Source organism: Equus caballus, chromosome 17 (genome assembly GCF_041296265.1).
Source record: "Equus caballus isolate H_3958 breed thoroughbred chromosome 17, TB-T2T, whole genome shotgun sequence".
NCBI classification, from domain to species: Eukaryota; Metazoa; Chordata; class Mammalia; order Perissodactyla; family Equidae; genus Equus; species Equus caballus.
Window position 1 is genome coordinate 47671355 of NC_091700.1, and position 18260 is coordinate 47689614.

Consider the following 18260-nt stretch of genomic DNA (forward strand, 5'->3'; position numbering starts at 1 on the left):
CCTCAGCTCCTTTCTGTAGTGTCACTTTTCAGCGCGGTTTCTGCTGACTGCCCTGTTTACAGTTTCAACCTCTTCCCAGCAACCCCTGGCCGCTCCCCTGCTTTGTTTCTCTCCTTGGCACTTAGCATCAGGTAATATACATATTTTTTTTACTAACTTTTCTTATTTATTGTCTAGTTTCTCCCTGTCCCCATCCCACCGCTGACCCACAGAAACGTAAACTCCACGAGAGAAGGAATTTTTAAATCTGTTTTATTTCACTGTTATAGCTCTAGTACCCAAGACTTAATAGAGAGTCAATAAATATCTGTTGAGTGAATAAATAAACGGATTTTTTTCTTGTATATTTTCACAAAACATTATACAAAAATCTGTAACTCCACCTTGTTTATTTTCTGATGTCCACAGATCGGCCCCCCTGAAGACTGTGTGTTCTAGTAAATAAAGAATGAATATGCCAGGGAAATGAGGCAAAAGAAGTGTGCCATAGCCCTTGTCATGTAACAGGTGCTTGGTAAATACTTGCTGAGTGAATAAAAAAGGAAAATTCTAAAAACACACATGCACAAACACCAGAGCGAGGATCAAATAGGTAATCCTGGTGAAACTCAGTGCTGACCTTTGCAGAGGGTGCAGGCACTACAGGAAGCAGCTATTCCTCCAGTGGAGGTGGGGCATGGCCTGTCCGCCCCCCGCCTCCTCCGTTCCCGGGCTGCCCTCAGCCCAGAGGTGCACACACAAGCTCCAGCCAGAGCGGTTGGTGCAGCCTCTGGCCGTGGAGCAGAGTCAAGTTAACTGGCTCCCATGTGGACTGAACCCAGACTGGGCCTCATTAGTACCAGCTGCAACCCACCAGTCACACACAGACTCCATGAAACAGAGCGATCACAGGATGGCTGGGCCAGGCGCATGAATAAACCAACACACTCGTAAATAAATAATGCAATATTCACACGAGGCACAGGGGTTAGCAATACTTCCTGAGGAAGGCGTTGAGTGGGAAAGGAAGAGCATCCACTTTTTGTCCTCTCAGCCAGGGAAGGCAATGCTACCTCTGCGTGTTTTAAAGAGAAGCATTAGTTCGCCTCAGCCTGATAACACTGGCAATTTTTGACTCGGGGTTTTGCTGCTGTTGCTATCGTGCTTTTGACTATTAAAAGAAATTTCTTTCCCATTTTAATTGTAAACACCTTGGATGCAAGGAGGCTTAATTTTGTTCCCAAATGAAAAAGGCCTGTTAAACTATTTCTTAAAGCAATTAACCAACCCTTCCTCAAACCTCAGCCTGCAGGAAACTTGCAGCTTCCAGAGGTGGCATACTGTCAGGGATCTTTTAGCAAATGAAGGGGAGAGCCTTCGGACTCATTCAAAGAGAAGGATCATGCTTTTCACCATCCACTCCTTTGCCCATGAAGCTGTTTACAGAATATTGCCACACCCCTGAGTGTGACTCAGCTAGGTGGTTTTCTCAGTCCTGGTCCCCATACAGAGCCTGAGGCAAGGATTACAGTGTAACTACTTTATTTGGGAAGTGAAACCCTGGAGAGGTGAGGGTTAGGAGGGAACCCGGAAGACAGGCAGGGTAAACAAGAAGCAATGTGATGCAGTGGTGCTACCCTGCATGCCACTTCTCAGTGAGTGGCCAAAGACACAGGGTGCTCTGCAGGTGTGTCCCCTCAGCCCAAGAGACTTCTGCAGCTTTGCCAGGAGAAATTGAACCTCCACGTGGAGAGAGAAAGGATTCTTCATCTCTGTTACCTGAAACCAAGTTTACTCCCAGGGAGGCAACACCCTTCACTTCTGGGTGTCACTTGGTCCTTCTGGAGCCATTCAGGAAACAGTTCCCATACCCATGGCTATGGCATTGTACCCAAATCCTGGAGTGGAGTGCGATTTGTCAAGAGTATGCTGGCAGTGAGGGTGTGAGGCTCAGGGCCTCACCTTGGCGTCCAGGCAGTTCCAGGGCTTGGCAAAGGCGACAGTGCTCTTGGGAAGCCCCTGGGGGTGGGCAGCACCTTTGGCAACAAAGTGGGCATGAAGGGAACCTGAGGAGGCCTTCAATGTTTGGGTCCAACACAATAAGGATCTCAAAGAGTTCTTCCTACTTCCAAACTTAGCACAAAACCGTTTACAGAACATCATTTGGAATCCATTTGTCATGCCTTTTGGCTCATTTGTTTGCTTAAATCCCAATCAGGTCAGAGATCCACCTGGAGCCATTCTGCTGGATCACTGCTTCCCCCGCTCTTAGGGCCCCTCATTGGGTACCATGTTCCCAGATTCCTCCTGGCCCAGGTGGCCCCTTTTTTCTTTCCTGCCTAGCCTCTTTCCTCAGTGGAGGACTGAAGTTCTCCGAGGTTACAACTGGGCTCTTAGGTTTCAAGACTGTGACTTTGAATGATACACAAGCCTCAAGAAAGATGGCTCAACCTCTCAAGGTAGCAGTTGTGATTAAGTTGGCTCCCCCGGGAAATGGATCCGAGATGGGATAAGAGACAGGGAGAACACAACTTAGCGGTGGCCCATCTGGGTTCAGAGACGGTCCTTGTGACAGTCTTTGTTCCTCATGGCTCGCGTGCCAGGCTTTCCACTTGCAGAGGCTGGTGGTAGAAGTCAGGCGCAGAGGGTTAGCAGAGAGCCTCTGTGAGGGCTGGGGAGGGGCTTCCAATAACATGTCAAGACGCTGATGGCTGTGGATTCTATGGTGTAAGACAGGGCAGGTGGTTTGGATCCATTTAGCAATTTGTTTCAAAAAGGCGATAGAATACGCATATTTTTCCATATAGAATATGAATTTTTCCATAGACCATTCATCACTTTGCACTCGAGCACAGCTAAGGTGAGTGTGTGTGTGGGGGTGTGTGTATGTGTGTGTGCATGTATTAGGTTTATGAGGCAAGAATAAACCTGAAAAAAGCCTTCACCCCAGCCCCATGACAGCACTAAGAGAATCAATGCAGTAGGCTATTTCAGAGGCGGCAGATGAATAGAAATCTCTCTGCCGCCGCCCTGTGCTCAGAAGAGACAGGGACCCTTCCTGCCCTTTAACTGTTCTGCCTACAAGACCCATTGTAATACTTTTTTCAGGAGGAATTTGAAATTAATTTGTTTTCCCTGCATCTTGTCCTATTTTTATCTAAGTGCTAACCGTTCATTCAAAAATAAAAATAAAGGACTGTACAAGAGGCATGCAACTGCCTTTTATACTTAAGGATGAAAAACTGGTTCTGAAGGAGGTTAATGTTGTTATTCCAGAGAGATAACCCTGGTTGCTATGGCGAGGAGTGTTCTGTCAATCACCCCGATGAAGGTGGCTCCTCTTGCGAGAACAGCCTCTATTAGAGCTGCAGCTGGAATATATTTGCCACTGAGCTTTGACTCAGATGTTTAACTTGGTGGACAGGGCTGTGTTTCATCAATTGGAATATTGTAGTCTTGCAAGGTAGTGCCTGTAGAATGCAGCTGAGTTAAACTGAATGGTCTCCCGACGGGCCAATTTAACCACCAGCCTAGATGTTCTTTAATCTCTAAAAAAGTAGGGAAGGATTTGGGCAAGAATAGAGCTAACCGTGACCAACAAAGGAGAAGGTCCAAAGAATATAATATGTGGTGTGATTTGGTTTGTAAAATGGGAGTTCTTGATGGATTCATTGATTGATTGACTTTTTTGAAAAAAATTTCAATGGTTTTGATCTGTGGCGTTCACAGCTTAATGATCTGCCATTCCTGCTGAAATTTATTCAGGCAATAATCCACAAGAAATTGGTTGTTTTCAGCAGTTTATGACTTGTTATTTAACATTTAACAGAATGGCTATTTATTTTGGAAACAACCAATTGTGAGAGGTTTATTGCTATTGTAAACCATAATCAACTGCTTGTGTCATTACTAGTTTTGCAAGAGATAAAATGGGCAGCTGCAAGGGGAAATTGTTGAGTGGCTTTAAACATTTGCATGTGTGATTCTACAGGAGCGCTGCTTCACCTCCAAGTTCGCCTGCATTTACAGCAATTGTGCACTTGCCTTCAGTATGAAATATTCGGCCTTCTGGTTAAAATTGCATCCAAATAAGATAATGCTCCAGAAAGTCTCTGCAATTTTTTTTTCAATCACTTCCATGGAAAAAGAAGTTAAGATTTGGATGAGCCAGGACAATGCTGTAGATTACATTTTGTTTATCCTAGTATCATACCAAGAATTAAGTTTCACTGCTTTTATAGAAATCCAAGTGTTTGAGTGATTTATTCCACCGAACCCTCAGAGAGCTCCTTCTGTCACCAGGGTTTCTGCTTTAGCACTTGCTGCTGGGCTGTAGGATTCACTGTGGTGGACTAAGACTGAGAACGTGATTAGATCTCTGAGTGGCTGTGCAGCCCAGAGACCTAGGGAGCTCGCGGCCGTGGACTGTGATTTATAGAGGACACCATGTGCATCAAAGCCACACAGATTCTCCTGGGCAAGTTTGGTCTGGGTTGTTTGGAATTTCTGCTGGGAATCATGGAGTCCTAGAGCTGACAGGGGCAGGGAGGGGAGCGAGGGGGCTCATGGTCCCCAGTGGATAAGTATTGTGGTCCTGCGGCAACAAAACTAAGGGCCACTGTGTGCAAATCCTTGCATCTCTCTGAGTCTCAGTTCCCATTTTTAAAAATGGAGATAATTATACCATGTCTACTACTATAAAAAGGTTATCCTGAGAAACAAAAAGAGTGGGATAGAAACCATCAACAAAATGAAAAGACAACCTAACAACTGAGAGAAGATATTTGCAAACCATATATCTGATAAGGGGTTAATTTCCAAAATATATAAAGGACTTATACATCTCAACAACAAAAAATCCAACAACCCAATTAAAAAATGGGCAAAAGATCTGAACAGAATTTTCTCCAAAGAAGGTACACGGATGGTCAACCGGTACATGAAAAGATGTTCAACATCATTAACTATCAGGGAAACACAAATCAAAACTACAATGAGACATCACTTCACTTCTGTCAGAATGGCTATAATTAACAAGACAGGAAACAAGTGTTGGAGAGGATGTGGGGAGAAGGGAACCCTCGTACACTGCTGGTGGGAGTGCAAACTGGTGCAGCCACTATGGAAAACACTATAGAGTATCCTCAGAAAATTAAGAATAGATCTACCATATGATCTAGCTCTCCCACTGCTGGGTATTCATCCAAAGAACTTGAAAACGCAAAGGCATAAAGATATTTGCACCCCTATGTTCATCGCAGCATTATTCACAATAGCCAAGACTTGGAAGGAACCTAGGGACGAATGGATAAAGAAGATGTGGTATATATACACAATGGAATACTACTCAGCCATAAGAAATTATGAAATCCAGCCATTTGTGACAACATGGATGGACCTTGAGGGTATTATGCTGAGTGAAATAAGTCAGAGGGAGAAAGTCAAATACCATATGATCTCACTCATAAGTAGAAGATAAAAACAAGGACAAACAAAAACATAGCAACAGAGACTGGATTGATGGTTACCAGAGTGGAAGCCGGGAGGGAGGAGGGCGAAAGTGCTAATTAGGCACACATGTGTGGTGATGGACTGTAATTAGTTTCTGGGTGGTGAACATGATGTAATCTACACAGAATTAAAAATATATTATGATGTGCATTTGAAAGTTATATAATGTTATAATCCAATGTTATTGCTATAAAAATTAAAATTAAAATAAAAAATAGAGTGGGATAATATATCCAAAAGCAGATTATGAAAGGGTTAAGATAAAGTGCAATGCTTCAATGATCAACATTTTGTTCTTATTCTGCTTGTTGACAAGTAGGCTAAATCATTTAAAGAGCTACAAAGATTTTGTTTCAACACATTTGATATTTGGAAATTTGTTTTGCAAGCATTGAGACATGACTTCCTTAATCAGAAGTTTTTCTAGGCAGGACCACATATTTGGTATTTTCTCTGTAGGAAAAAGGGCTATAAGAAGGGAGCTGCATTTTCCTCACCCTGCTGCACCTGCAACTTCCGTTGAGGGTGTGGTGGCGGTGGAGGAGGGCGCAATCCTTATGGGTAGAGCCTGCATTCCAGACCACAGCCTCTGGAGGGCCTCCGAAGATTCAAGGGATAGAAAGAGCCAAAGAGAGACAGACAAGGGAGAAGTCAGGGCCAGAAACAGATGCACAGAAAGACAGACAAAGGAATACAGAAAGAAAGAGAGAAGAGGCAGCTCTTTGGGTCCTCTGGGGCGCTGAGGGAGGCCCTCGTGAGTAGCTGCAGGATTTGACCAGAAGGGAGGAGCCGGAGAAACAGAAAGAAAACTGGAGAGTGTCTTTGTTTTGCGTGGAATTGCTGCAAAGGGAAAAATCATTTGCAAAGATGATAGACCTGGAATTTTAAAAAAAAAACCCTCCAAACCCCCATGGCTTAAACCAAGAAGCACAAAAAGGTCTGAGAAGATTGGCAGCATCCTTAGCAGGGTGCACGCAATGGAGACAGCATAGCTGCCCTGTGGGAGGAGGGTTGGGGCTGTCAGGATTCAGAAACCCAGCCCAGGCCCAGAGCCTTCCCATCCCTGCCCCACAGGAAAGGGGACCAAAGCCACCACATGACAGGAATGCCAAGGGGCCTCCATCTTTTATTATCTCGCAGATTTCTAGTGCAGAAATAACAGTAATTGCCACCTCGTACTTAGCATTTATCGTGTATGAAGACTGTCCTGAATGTTTTTCATGCATTATCTCATTTATTCCTCATACAACACAATTAGTAGGGACTATTACTGCTCCCATTTCACAGAAGGCATCGCATTTGTCAGGACATATTCTTAAGCATTCTGATATAGATAATATTTAAGGAATTTTAAAAGAAAAAAAATTCCCGTAACTCCAAACATCTTCACATATGTAACCAATTTTTTTGTATAATTCCAATTATAATGAAATTATACTCTATACTCCCATTTTTTTATATATGCACCATCATATCATCATTATTTTAGGTCTCCTTCATCTCTTGAATGAAAGATATTGACATGAAAATTATCTGACTGTCCTGCATCAGGTCCCTTGGGGTCTGCGTTAGATCTATGTCAACTCAATGAATGTTTGCTGGGTACTTCCAATATGCCAATTGCTGTGCTAGATCCTGGGTAAACAGCCAGCCCCTGCTGTGAACACACATCCCACATCCCTGAGGCAGCCTCTGCACTAGCCCGGGCTACAAAGCCTGGTCCAGATCCTAGCACAGTGAGAATGATGGTGAGGACTAGATTCAAGGTTGCTTTTACTTTTGTTTCCCCCTGAGGCAGCTAACACCCAGTAGTATGAGGGATAAGATGAAGATGTGGGAGGGTAAACGGGGCTTCCCATGCCTGTGCCATTTCTCACAGGGCACACCCAGTGTTTCCTGGTCCTGCCAGCTGGTGTGGATTTGAGGTCCATCGGGATGGAGAAGGGTAGAACTGCTGCCTCACTCCCTTTGTACTCCTAGCCTCATCAGCCACCAGAATGATGGATACAACCAAACTAGGCAGTAATCCTGCCACTCAGCCTGGAATTTCAACGTTCTAGGCCAGCATGGTCCATTGGAACTTTCTACAATGATGGAAATGTTCTAAATCTTCACTGTACAAAATGGTAGCCACTCGGTGCCTGTGGCTATTGAACTCTTGATCCATGGCTACTGAACCTGAGAAAATAAATTTCTAATTGTATTTAATTTTAACTAATTTAAATTGATATTTAAACAGCCACAAGTGGCTGCTGGCTACCATGTTGGACAGTGCAATCCCAGGCTTTGAGATTCCAGGTGGGCCGGCTCTGGAACAGTCTCCCTTTGTCTGTTCAGTTTTTCTATTCATACCTCTTAGGAACGCTCTGTGGGCAGACCTGGGTTGTGTCCTTATGCCCTTATGCAGCCCTGATTTTCACAGCAGTTTCACATTCGTTTGCTCTGTATGTAGGTGGCAGGAAACACAGTAGAAGACCTATGGGCATCAGGCACGTTGTTTCTTGCAAGCAACTGGAACCAACCCGGCCTGATTTAAGCAGAAAACAAAGTCATTACAAGGATATTGAGAGGCTCACAGAATCACCAGGGAGGCAGAAGAACCAGTTCAGGGTCCTGCAGCTAAGACAGTGGCTTGGGTCAAATGGGGATGTCACAGTCTACATTGCTGATACTGCTAACTTCAGTTGCTGGAGCCACCAGTCAGGCTGGTTGCCAGTGCTGCCCTCAAAGACTCATCCTTCTGCAGCCACTGCCAGAACCCTACCGTCCTCATAACTCTAGGCCAGGTTGGTGTTGCCTGGGTCATCTCCCCTCCTGCCAGCTGCACAGGAGGCTGGCGAAGCAAGTAGCTGCCATTTTCAGCTTCTACAATGGGAGACAGACTACCTTAGCTCAGGGAATTCCACAAAGCCAGGAAGGGGCCTCAGAGGCTCGGTGATGAAAAGAATGAATATTCCTGCATGACCACCACACAACACTTACCCAGATCTCTATCGAGGCCAGCAAGATCTGCAGTTCCTCAGATTCAGTAAAGCCTGTCTGTGAATCTCACCAGCCAACGGAAGCTGCGCAGCCAAATCCCATTGCACTGGTCCCCCTGCAGAACTGCTTTCCCTGAAGGCCACTCAGGTGTGATGCTGTGGGTGGACAGTAAAGGAGGTTATACGGCACAACCCCATGAAATGTATTATGTCCATCCGAAGGCCATTGTTCACTACCCCTCACAGAGTTGGGTTGGCTGCTGGAAAGCTTCGGGCCGAAGCCACGGCCCACCTGAAGCCTGAGAAGACCCAAGAGTAGTATTTTATGCATAAACCTCATTCTTTGTTTTTTCTTACCTTTCTAACCCTTTCCCCTGATTTTGTCACTTCTTTTAAAGTAAGTGGTTTATTTTACATTTTAATTGTGCACTGTAATTCACCTTACGTCCCTTTCGGAGCATGTCAAAATAAGAATAGAAAATGATACGAGCTCACAATTATGCCAAGAGGTCGTTTCAACTGCTAAGGAAGCATAAAGAAGGCCCAGCGGGCTCTGCGTGGGGAGGTGGGCAGGGGAGACAGGGCTGGGGAACCCTCCTGAGACGGGTGACCTTTGAACGATGGAGAGGTAGACATTTATTCATGGAAGGGACAAGGCAAGGGAGAGCCTTCCAGGCAGCACGAGCAAAACCAGTATTCAATTTTGGTTTCTGTTCTTTTTTCCTACATAGTTGCTACTGCAATCTGGAGGGGCGATTTTAACGCACAGCCTCCTGGAAGGTTCTCTCTGACTTACGTTCTTGCCTTTCACAGTTTTCTGATTTTTCTGTTTCCAGGGGCCCTGGAGCAGAGTGGGAAAGGACTCCGAGGCTGAATTAAGCGGCTATCTGCCGGCCCTGTTGGATCCCATCTGCCCCATTTGGCCGCCATCCCCGAAACAGGTGGGCCTGGCACGCAGCTCAGGCCCATCAGCTAATTGCGGGCGGCTCTGAAAAGGCCCATTCACTCACTTCGGAAGGAAACACCCAAATAAATCCGCCCTCTTTGGGAGATTCAGCAGCCAAAGTCGCTTTCTGGAGAGCGAATCGTGCCAGGCCAATTCAATCTCCTTGTCTGATAGAAGGAAAGTGCACGAGATCAGGAAGGAAGCAGGAGATGCCACCTGCGGGGCCCAGGAGAGCTTTCCGCTCCGGCGCACGCGGGATTCTCATCAGCGGAGCAGAGCGGCAGGGTCACCGTGGAGCGAAATACAGTTTGGGGGGGGGCGGTTAAGTGGCACTTTATGACCAACACGCCCAAGGCCAGATCGTCCAGGGTGAAACCCAAGCTCGGGGGCCAAGATCAGAGTTGGCTGTTTCGAAGACTGTGCTGAGACTGAAGGCTCCTTTATTTGAGGATTGGGTGGTCTTCCTTTTGGACTTCAAGCAGCTCGTGGAGAAAGCTCTCACATGACGGGGTGGCGTGGCCGCGGGGTCCACCGCTGGTTCCAGGAAGCCCTCTGGGCCCCGGCGCGAGGGCTCCGCAGATCTGGGCCTCTCCTCTCCTGGGCCGGACTCCTTCTGTGGGAGTGTTTTAGAGAGCCTGGCCCTGGTTGTCTTGGGTGCCAGCCAGACAGATGGGAGATGCCAACTCCCAGCCTTCCTGCTAACTGGGTGATCGCAGGAGAATCACTTGCCCTCTCCAGACTTCAGCATCCTTATCTGTGAAATCGGCATAATTCTATTCATCTTTTTGTGTACTCATCATTAGAGGTGAAAATGAATGTAATATACACAGGCCCTGCACTCAGTAGGCACTCAATAAGTGTTATTTCCTTTCCCTGCTAACCCCAGCTTTCTCAGTGCTCCCCGAATGGTGTGTGCCCAGTGAACCTCCACTGCTTACATTAGCCTGGATACCCACCATGGCAGAGGGTCTGGATGAAACAGAACTCTCTGAGGGGCCCAGAACCCAGGCTGGGAGCTGTGTAACGTGAGACACAATCAAACTGAAAGGAGAGCACACAGGAGCATAATCACAAGTGAGAGAGCCCCTGGACTTTGGTTTTTTGTGTATTTTATTTTTGTTTCAGCTTGATTGGGATAAAATTCACATATAACATTGTGTAAGTTTAAGGTGTACAATGTGGTAATTTGATACACTTATATGTAATCATTGCAAAATAATTACCACAATAGGGTTAGTTAACATTTCCATCACCTCATACCTTTTAGTTTTTTTGTGGTGAGAACATTTAAGATCTACTCTCTTAGCAACTTTGAAGTATACAATACAGTATTGTCAAGTAGAGTCACTACGATATATATTAGATTCCCAGGACTTACTCATAACTGGAAGTTTGCGCCTTTTGACCAACATCTCCCCATTTATCCCATGCTCTAGCTCCTGGCAACCACCATTCTACTCACTGTTTCTACGAGTTTGGCTTTTTTAAATTCCACATATAAGTGAGACCATACAGTGTTTGTCTTTCTCTGTCTTATTTCACTTGGTATAATACCCCCGTTTCATCCATGTTGTTGCAAATAACAAGATTTCCTTCTTTCTTATGGCTGAATAATATTCCATTGTATGTATGTACATCTTCATTATCCATTCATCCATTGATGAACACTTAGGTTGTTGCTATATCTCGGCTATTGTGAAAAATGCTGCAATGAATGTGGAAGTGCAGATGTCTCTTTGATATTCTGATTTCATTTCCTTTAGATATATCCCCAGAAATGGGATTTCTGAATCATATGGTAGTTCTATTCTTAATTTTTTGAGGAACCTCTATATTGTTTTCCTTAGTTGCTGCATTAATTTACATTTCCACCGACAGTGCATGAGGATTTCCTTTCTCAACATCCTCACCAACACTTATCTCTTGTCTTTTTGAGGTCAGTCATTCTAATAGGTTAGGGTGATATTTCATTGTGGTTTTGATTTTCATTTCCCTAATAAACCTGTTAGCTATTTGTATGTATACCTTTTTTGGAAAAATGTCTGTTCAGATCCTCTGCCCATTTTTTAATTGGATTGTTTTTTTGCTTTTGAGTTATAAGGGACCTTTATGTATTTTGGACATTAACCCCTTATTAGATATATGATTTGCAAATATTTTCTCCGATTCTGTAGGTTGTCTTTTCATTTTGTTGATGGTTTCCTTTGCTGTGCAGAAGATTTTTAGTTTGATGTACTCCCACTGGTTTGCTTTTGCTTTTGTTGTCTTTGCTTTTGGTGTCAAATCCAAAAAAACTCATCACCAAGACTGATGTTAGGGAAATTACTTCTTATGTTTTCTTCTAGGAATTTATGGTTTCAGATCTTATGTCTAAGTCTTTAATCCATTTCAAGTTAATTTTTGTGAGTGGCGTAAGATAGGAATCCAATTTCATTCTTTCATATGTGATTATCCAGCTTTCTCAACACTGTTTATTGAAGAGACTATCCTTCTGCCATTGAGTATTCTTGGCTCCCTTGTCAAATATTAGTTGACCACGTATACAAGGATTATTGTCTGGGTGATCTATTCATTGCTAAATTGGGGTATTGAAGTCCTCTACTATTATTTTTGTTTATTTATTTATTTTTGCTGGGAAAGATTCACTCTGAGCTAACATCTGTTGCCAGTCTTCCTTTTTTTTCCTTCTCCCAAGCCCCAGTACATAGTTGTATATTCTAGCTGGAAAACCTTCTAGTTCTTCTATGTGAGGTGCCACCACAGCATGGCTACTAACAGACGAGTGGTGTGGTTCCATGCCCAGTAACCAAACTGGGGCCCCTGAAGCAGAGTGCACTGAACTTTAACTGACAGGCCATCAGGGCTGGCTCAAGTCCCCTACTATTATTGTATTGTTATCTCTTTCTTCTTTCAGATCTATTAGCATTTGGTTAATATATTTAAGAACTCAGATGTTGGGTGCGTATATTGTTTTATTCTCTTGATGAACTGACCCGTTTATCATTATTCAATGACCTTCTTTTTCTCTTATTACAGCTTTTGCATTAAAGTCTACTTTTTTCTGATATAAATATAGCTGTCCTGACTCTCTTTTGGTTTCCACTTGCATGAAATATCTTTTTCCATCCCTTTACTTTGAGCATATGTGTGTCCTTAAAGCTGAAGTGAGTCTGTTGTAGGCAACTTATAATTGGGGTCTTGTTTTTTGTTTTTTGGTGAGGAAGATTGGCCCTGAGCCAGCATCTGTGCCAGTCTTCTTCTATTTTGTACGTGGGATGTAGCCACAGCATGGCTTAATGAGCGGTATGTAGGTCTGCATCCAGGATTCGAAACTGTGAACCCTGGGCCACTGAAGCAGAGCACATGAACTTAACCACTATGCCACCAGGCTGGCCCTGGGTTCTTGTTTTTTTATCCAATCAACCACTCTTTGCCTTTTGATTGGAGAATTTAATCCATTTACATTTAGAGTAATTATCAACAGGTGGGAACTTACTAATGCCATCTTTTTGTTTTCTGGCTGTTTTGTAGTTCCTTTGTGCCTTTCTTCCTCTCTTGTCCTTTGTGAATTGAGGATTTTTTGTAGTGGTAAGCTTTGATTCTTTTCTCTTTATTTTTTGTGTATCTACTATACATTTTTGCTTTGTGGTTACCATGAAGCTTATATAAAATATCTTATAGATATAACAGTGGATAACAATTTAATTTTGATCTCATACAAAAATTCCACCTTTTTACTCTCCACTTTTAATGTTTTTGATGTCAGAATTTACTTCTTTCTATTGTGTATTCATTCACAAATAATTGTAGCTATACTTATTTTTTGACATGTTTGTCCTTTAACTTTTTTACTGGAGTTAAGTGGTTAACACACTACCAGATTACAGTATTACAGTATTCTGAATTTGATTATATACTTACCTTTACCAGTGTGTTGTATATTTCCATATGTTTTCATGTTATTAATGAACATCCTTTCATTTCAGCTTAAAGAACTCTTTTCAGCATTCTTTGTAGCGTAACTCTAGTGGTGATGAACTCCCTCAGTTTTTATTTGTCTGGCACTGTTTTTATCTCTCCATTTCTGAAGGAAAACTTTGCTGGATAAAGCATTTTTGGTTGGCAGTTTTTTCCTTCAACACTTAGAATATATTATGCCACTATCTCCTGACCTGTAAGGTTTCTGCTATGAAATTCACTGATACCATCTGGGGGGGTTCCCTTGTAAGTGATAAGCTTCTTTTATCTTGCTGCTTTTAAGATTCTGTCTAATTTTTCACTTTTATTATAATGTATCTTGGAGAAGACTAAAAAGTTGAATTTGTTTGGGGACCTATGAGCTTCATGAACTTGAATGGCTGAATTTCTCCCCAGATTTGGGAAGTTCTCAGCCATTATTTCTTTAAACAAGCTTTCTGTCACCTTCTCCCTCTCTTCTTCTTCTGGGACGTCCGTATTTCACAGATTGCTTCTCTTGATGGTATCCTATAATTTACACAGGCTTACTCCACTCTGTTTCATTCTTCTTTCTTTGTTCTCCTCTAACCAGATAATTTCAAAGGTCCTGCCTTACACTTCATAGATTCTTTCTTCTGCTTGATCCATTCTGTTGTTGATGCTCTCTATTGCATTTTTCATTTCCTTCATTGTATTCTTCAGCTCCAGAATTTCTATTTTTTTTATGATTTCTATTTCTGTGTTAAATTCCTATTTTGTTTGTGTATTGTTTTCCTAATTTTGTTGAATTATCTTTCTATTTTTTCTAGTAGCTCATTAAGCTTTCTTTAAATAGCTATTTTAAATGCTTTATCAGGTAAATCACAGATCTTCACATGTTTGGGGTGGGTTACTGGAAGATTATTGTTGTTCTTTGGTAGTATCATGTTTCCTTGATTTTTCATATTCCTTTAAGTCTTGCAATGATGTCTTTGCATTTGAAGTAGCATCACCTCCTCCAGTCTTTACTGACAAGTTGGGGGAGAACTACCTTCCATCAGCCCTGCTAGGGATTCCGAGGCTTTCTCAGACCTTTTAGGGGTATGCCTACTCCACACTTCTTGCTGTCTCATGGCAGAATTCTTAAGCTTGTATATCTTCTATTGATCCTGCAATGCACCAGGCCTAGTCCTGACAGCCTCCCTTTTGTTTTCCCAAGGGTGGTGCTAAATGATCAAGTTTGTGGTCTCTCCCATGCCTGCAGATTCAGGATGGCTTTCTGCTCATGCTCACTAGCCATCTGTCAAAGCTCACTCTTGCTGCTGGTAACAGAGACAGGGAGACAGCCAGGGGTTGGGGGTGGGTGAGGTGCCTGGAGCACTGGGGGTACCCATGTGCCAGTTGGGGGATTTGTGGCCTGGGTGTCCCAGCAGCTCATGAGTGGGCCTCCTGATGGAGTCCATAACATGGTTAATAGGCTCCATGTCCCTTTGATATGTTCCTTCCCAAGCCCTGGCTGTTATCCTCTCAACTGCTCACTGGCCCCAGTCATGCAGCTCACAACTCAGTATTCTGAACGGGATGAGAGAAAACAAAGCAGCATCCTGCACAGCTGGGGGAGCAGGGTGCTCATTCACATGCTCTTACTTTCCCCTGTGGGAGAAATCACAGGCCAAGAAGGGCTATCTTGGCCCTGAGCTGAGCCACCCTGGAGGGGAGTGGTGGTTGACATGGGCAAAATCAAACTGTTCCTCTTACCCTCTCCAATGCTTCCAGTCTCAGATTTTTTTGCTCCAATCGTGTCCTGGAAAATCTGCACTGGACTTTTGCAAAGTGGAAGTCTTGTTTGTAGGTGACTGTCTAAATCAGTATTCTCCTGGGGTTCCTAGACTGCAGCTGAGAGGTGCTTTAGCCAGTGCATGGGCCACTTCAAGGTCCACAGGCAGGACCGTGGTCTGTATGCCTATTACCTGATGCACAGGTGGACAGGACTCCTCCTGGGTTCCTTGGTGTATGATGCTGAATCCCACAACTCCCACAAAGGCACATTTGTCCATGGGTGGATGCTAAAGTGTTGTTGTTGAGTGGGGATATCGTGGAGGGATGTCTTATCTGGCCGGCCATCCTGCTCCAGTTGGACTTCGTATTAGTCAAGGGTCTCCAGAGAAACAGAACCAATAGGATAAGTATGTATACATAAAGAGAGTTATTTTAAGTAATTGGCTTACATGAATATGGAGGCTGGCAAGTCCAAAATCTGATGGGAGGGCCAGCAAGCTAGAGACTCAGGGGAGAGTAAATGTTTTAGTTCAAGTCTGAAGGTCGTCTGCTGGCAGAATTCTTTCTTGCTCAGGGGTGATCAGTCTTTCTATTAATTTCTTCACCTGATTAGATGAGGCCGACTCACATTCTGGAGGCCAATCTGCTTTACTCAAAGTCCATCAAATCAAATGTTAAACTCAGCTAAAAAAATACCCTCACAGAAACATTCAGAATGATGTTTCATCAAATATTTAGGTACTGTAGCTCAGCCAAGTTGACACATAAACTTAGCCATTACAGACTTCACACTGCACCCAAGTGCTTGGCGGACCCTCGTTTCTACCTCTTGCCCACACTGGGTGATGAGTTTTCTTTCTGTGCTTCCAGAGAGCATAGTGTCTTCTTAGAGACTGGACTTATGACTTACCCAGCGGGGCATCCTAGCTACTGACACAGGGCCAAGCACACAGTAAGTGCTCAATAAATGTTGGTTGAAGAACTAAGAGATTGTAGGTGCTTAGTGAGCCAGCTGATAACCCCTCTGCTGCCTTCTCGAACCAGGAGGATGCAGGAGCCCTTCCCCTGGGCCCTACATCTGGATGTAGGAGTGCACGGCAGTGTGGAGCCTGAAAGCCAGCTTTCTGCGCTAGCTGTGTGATTCTAGACAGCTTATTCTCCTCTCTGGCACACAGCAGGCACTCAGTAAACAATCACTCACTCAATAAAACCAGAATTAGCCAGAAAAATGCCTGCAGGAAAAGTTGACTAGACGCAGTGTGCATTCTGACTTAACCCCAGAAGAGGCTGGACGAACCTTCGGTCCAGGTTTAGGACGAAGCATGATGACGTTGAGGAGGGCGATCAGGGTGCTGTCATTCGCGTCTCTGCTAAGTGTTAGACACATCTGATTCTGTCGTTTACTCATGATGACTTGCAAGGGAAGAGAGGGGATTCTTAAACTTTTTTGTGCCATGAGCCTCTGGGCTCCTTTTCATAAAAAAGTTTTCAAATGCATACAATAAAATATAAATAAGATTACAAAGGAAACCAATTAGCTTAAAATACAGTTTCCATAAAACTAAAAAACATTTATGAGAATGTCTTTGCCTCACTGTTAATACATTAAATATCGAGATTTAGCAGCAAGTCTAAAAACTATAGTTTTGCAGTAGATGAATAGAAATGATAGGTAGAGATGTCTGCAATAACTGGAACCTGACATGAACATATCTGTGATTTCTTCTGCTGCAAAAGTGTCGGTTGCTAACACAACCGTGATTTGTTGCCCACATTCATAAATTGAAGAGCATGAGAAATTTTAGTTAGAGATGAGTGAAAATAAAAATAGTTTTTTTTCCTATCCAAGTCCATAGACCCCGTGTATTCCATCCACAATTCCCTTGGCAGTCCATTAATAAGGCAAATGTTTTTATCCCCAATTTACACATGAAGAAACAGGAGTTCAGAGAAGTTAAGTAACTTTTCAAAGATCACACAGTACATAAGATAGCCAGGGTTTCACTCTAGCAGTGCTTCTCAATCTTTAATGAGCATGCTAATCACTTGGCAACCTTGTTAAAATGCATAGTCCTAGGTCCCCCCTAGAGATTCTGATTCAGGAGTTTTGCTGGGGAGGGTCTGAGATTCTGCGCTTCTGACGAGCTCCCTGGTGATAGAGATGCAGCTGGTCTTGGGACTAAACCCCATTCAAAGTAGTGAGGCTATCAGTAGTGGTCCAGTCCCAGACCCCTGGAGGGAGGAAGAGACGCTAACTCTGGGCATCTTGTACTGAAAGTCAGAGTGCCCTCGTGAGCAGGACCTGCGGGTACAGACTTGCTCTCACCATCTCTTTTTGCTGTCTCTTCTCCCCCTTTACTCACCATCTCTCCTTAAGCTGCCTGCTTTGGATGCGATTCTCCTCCAGGCTGAATTCCTCGAATTCCATTTTAAGCTGGTTTCACTTGGATAAAAATGCTGCAGGGGAAGGAGAGGCCCTGGGTGAATAATCTCAGTCAGGCCCTGGAAATGGCCTTGCCCATGGCTCCCCGGGGAAGAGCTGAGAGACCCTCCCACACGGCCCCTGGGACCTCAGTCCGTGCTGCCTTGCAGAGCTGAGCTCCTGCAGAGCCCCTGATGACAGGCCCGCTCTGTGCACTGAGGCTACTTCTAGTCCAGGGATGCTCAGCCTCGGCTGCACATGGAAACACCAGGGGGCTTTAAAAATTACTGCTGCCTGGCTCCCGCTCCAGAAAGTCTGACAGTCTGGGGTGGGTGCTGCCTGGACATTAGGAGTTGTAACAGCCACAAGTGATTCCAGGAAACAGCCAAAGGAGAGAATCACTGGCTTAGTGAAAGAAATCAAGCATGTACACAGTTCTGGAGGGCCAGCTGTGCACCAGGCACTGTGTTGGATGTTTTACATGCATCTCTTTATTTCCTCCCCACAGCAATCCTGTGCAGTGGGAGATATGATCCCCATTTTACAGATAAAGAAACCTAGGGCTCATAGAGGTTAAGTACTTTGTCTAAAGCCACACAGCACGTAAGTATATGAGCCAGAATTTAAATCCACATTAGTCTGTCTCTGCAGCCTACGTTCCTAGAAACCTGCCATCTCCTGGTGGAAGGCGCATGAAAGTGGTAAA

The 18260-nt window shown here is 44.0% G+C and overlaps 1 protein-coding gene across 1 annotated transcript in view; it reads right to left on the bottom strand.

Moving 5' to 3' along the window:
• Nucleotides 1-235: 235 nt before the first annotated feature.
• Nucleotides 236-18260, bottom strand: part of DNAJC15 (DnaJ heat shock protein family (Hsp40) member C15) — a 107399-nt gene continuing 89374 nt past the window's right edge. The window contains exons 10-13 of the transcript XR_011427807.1: nt 17496-17589; nt 8473-8627; nt 7843-8017; nt 236-2699 (exon numbers count right to left, since the gene is read on the bottom strand). The gene's annotated coding sequence lies outside the window, so the exon portion shown is untranslated. The remainder of the gene's footprint in view (nt 2700-7842; nt 8018-8472; nt 8628-17495; nt 17590-18260) is intronic.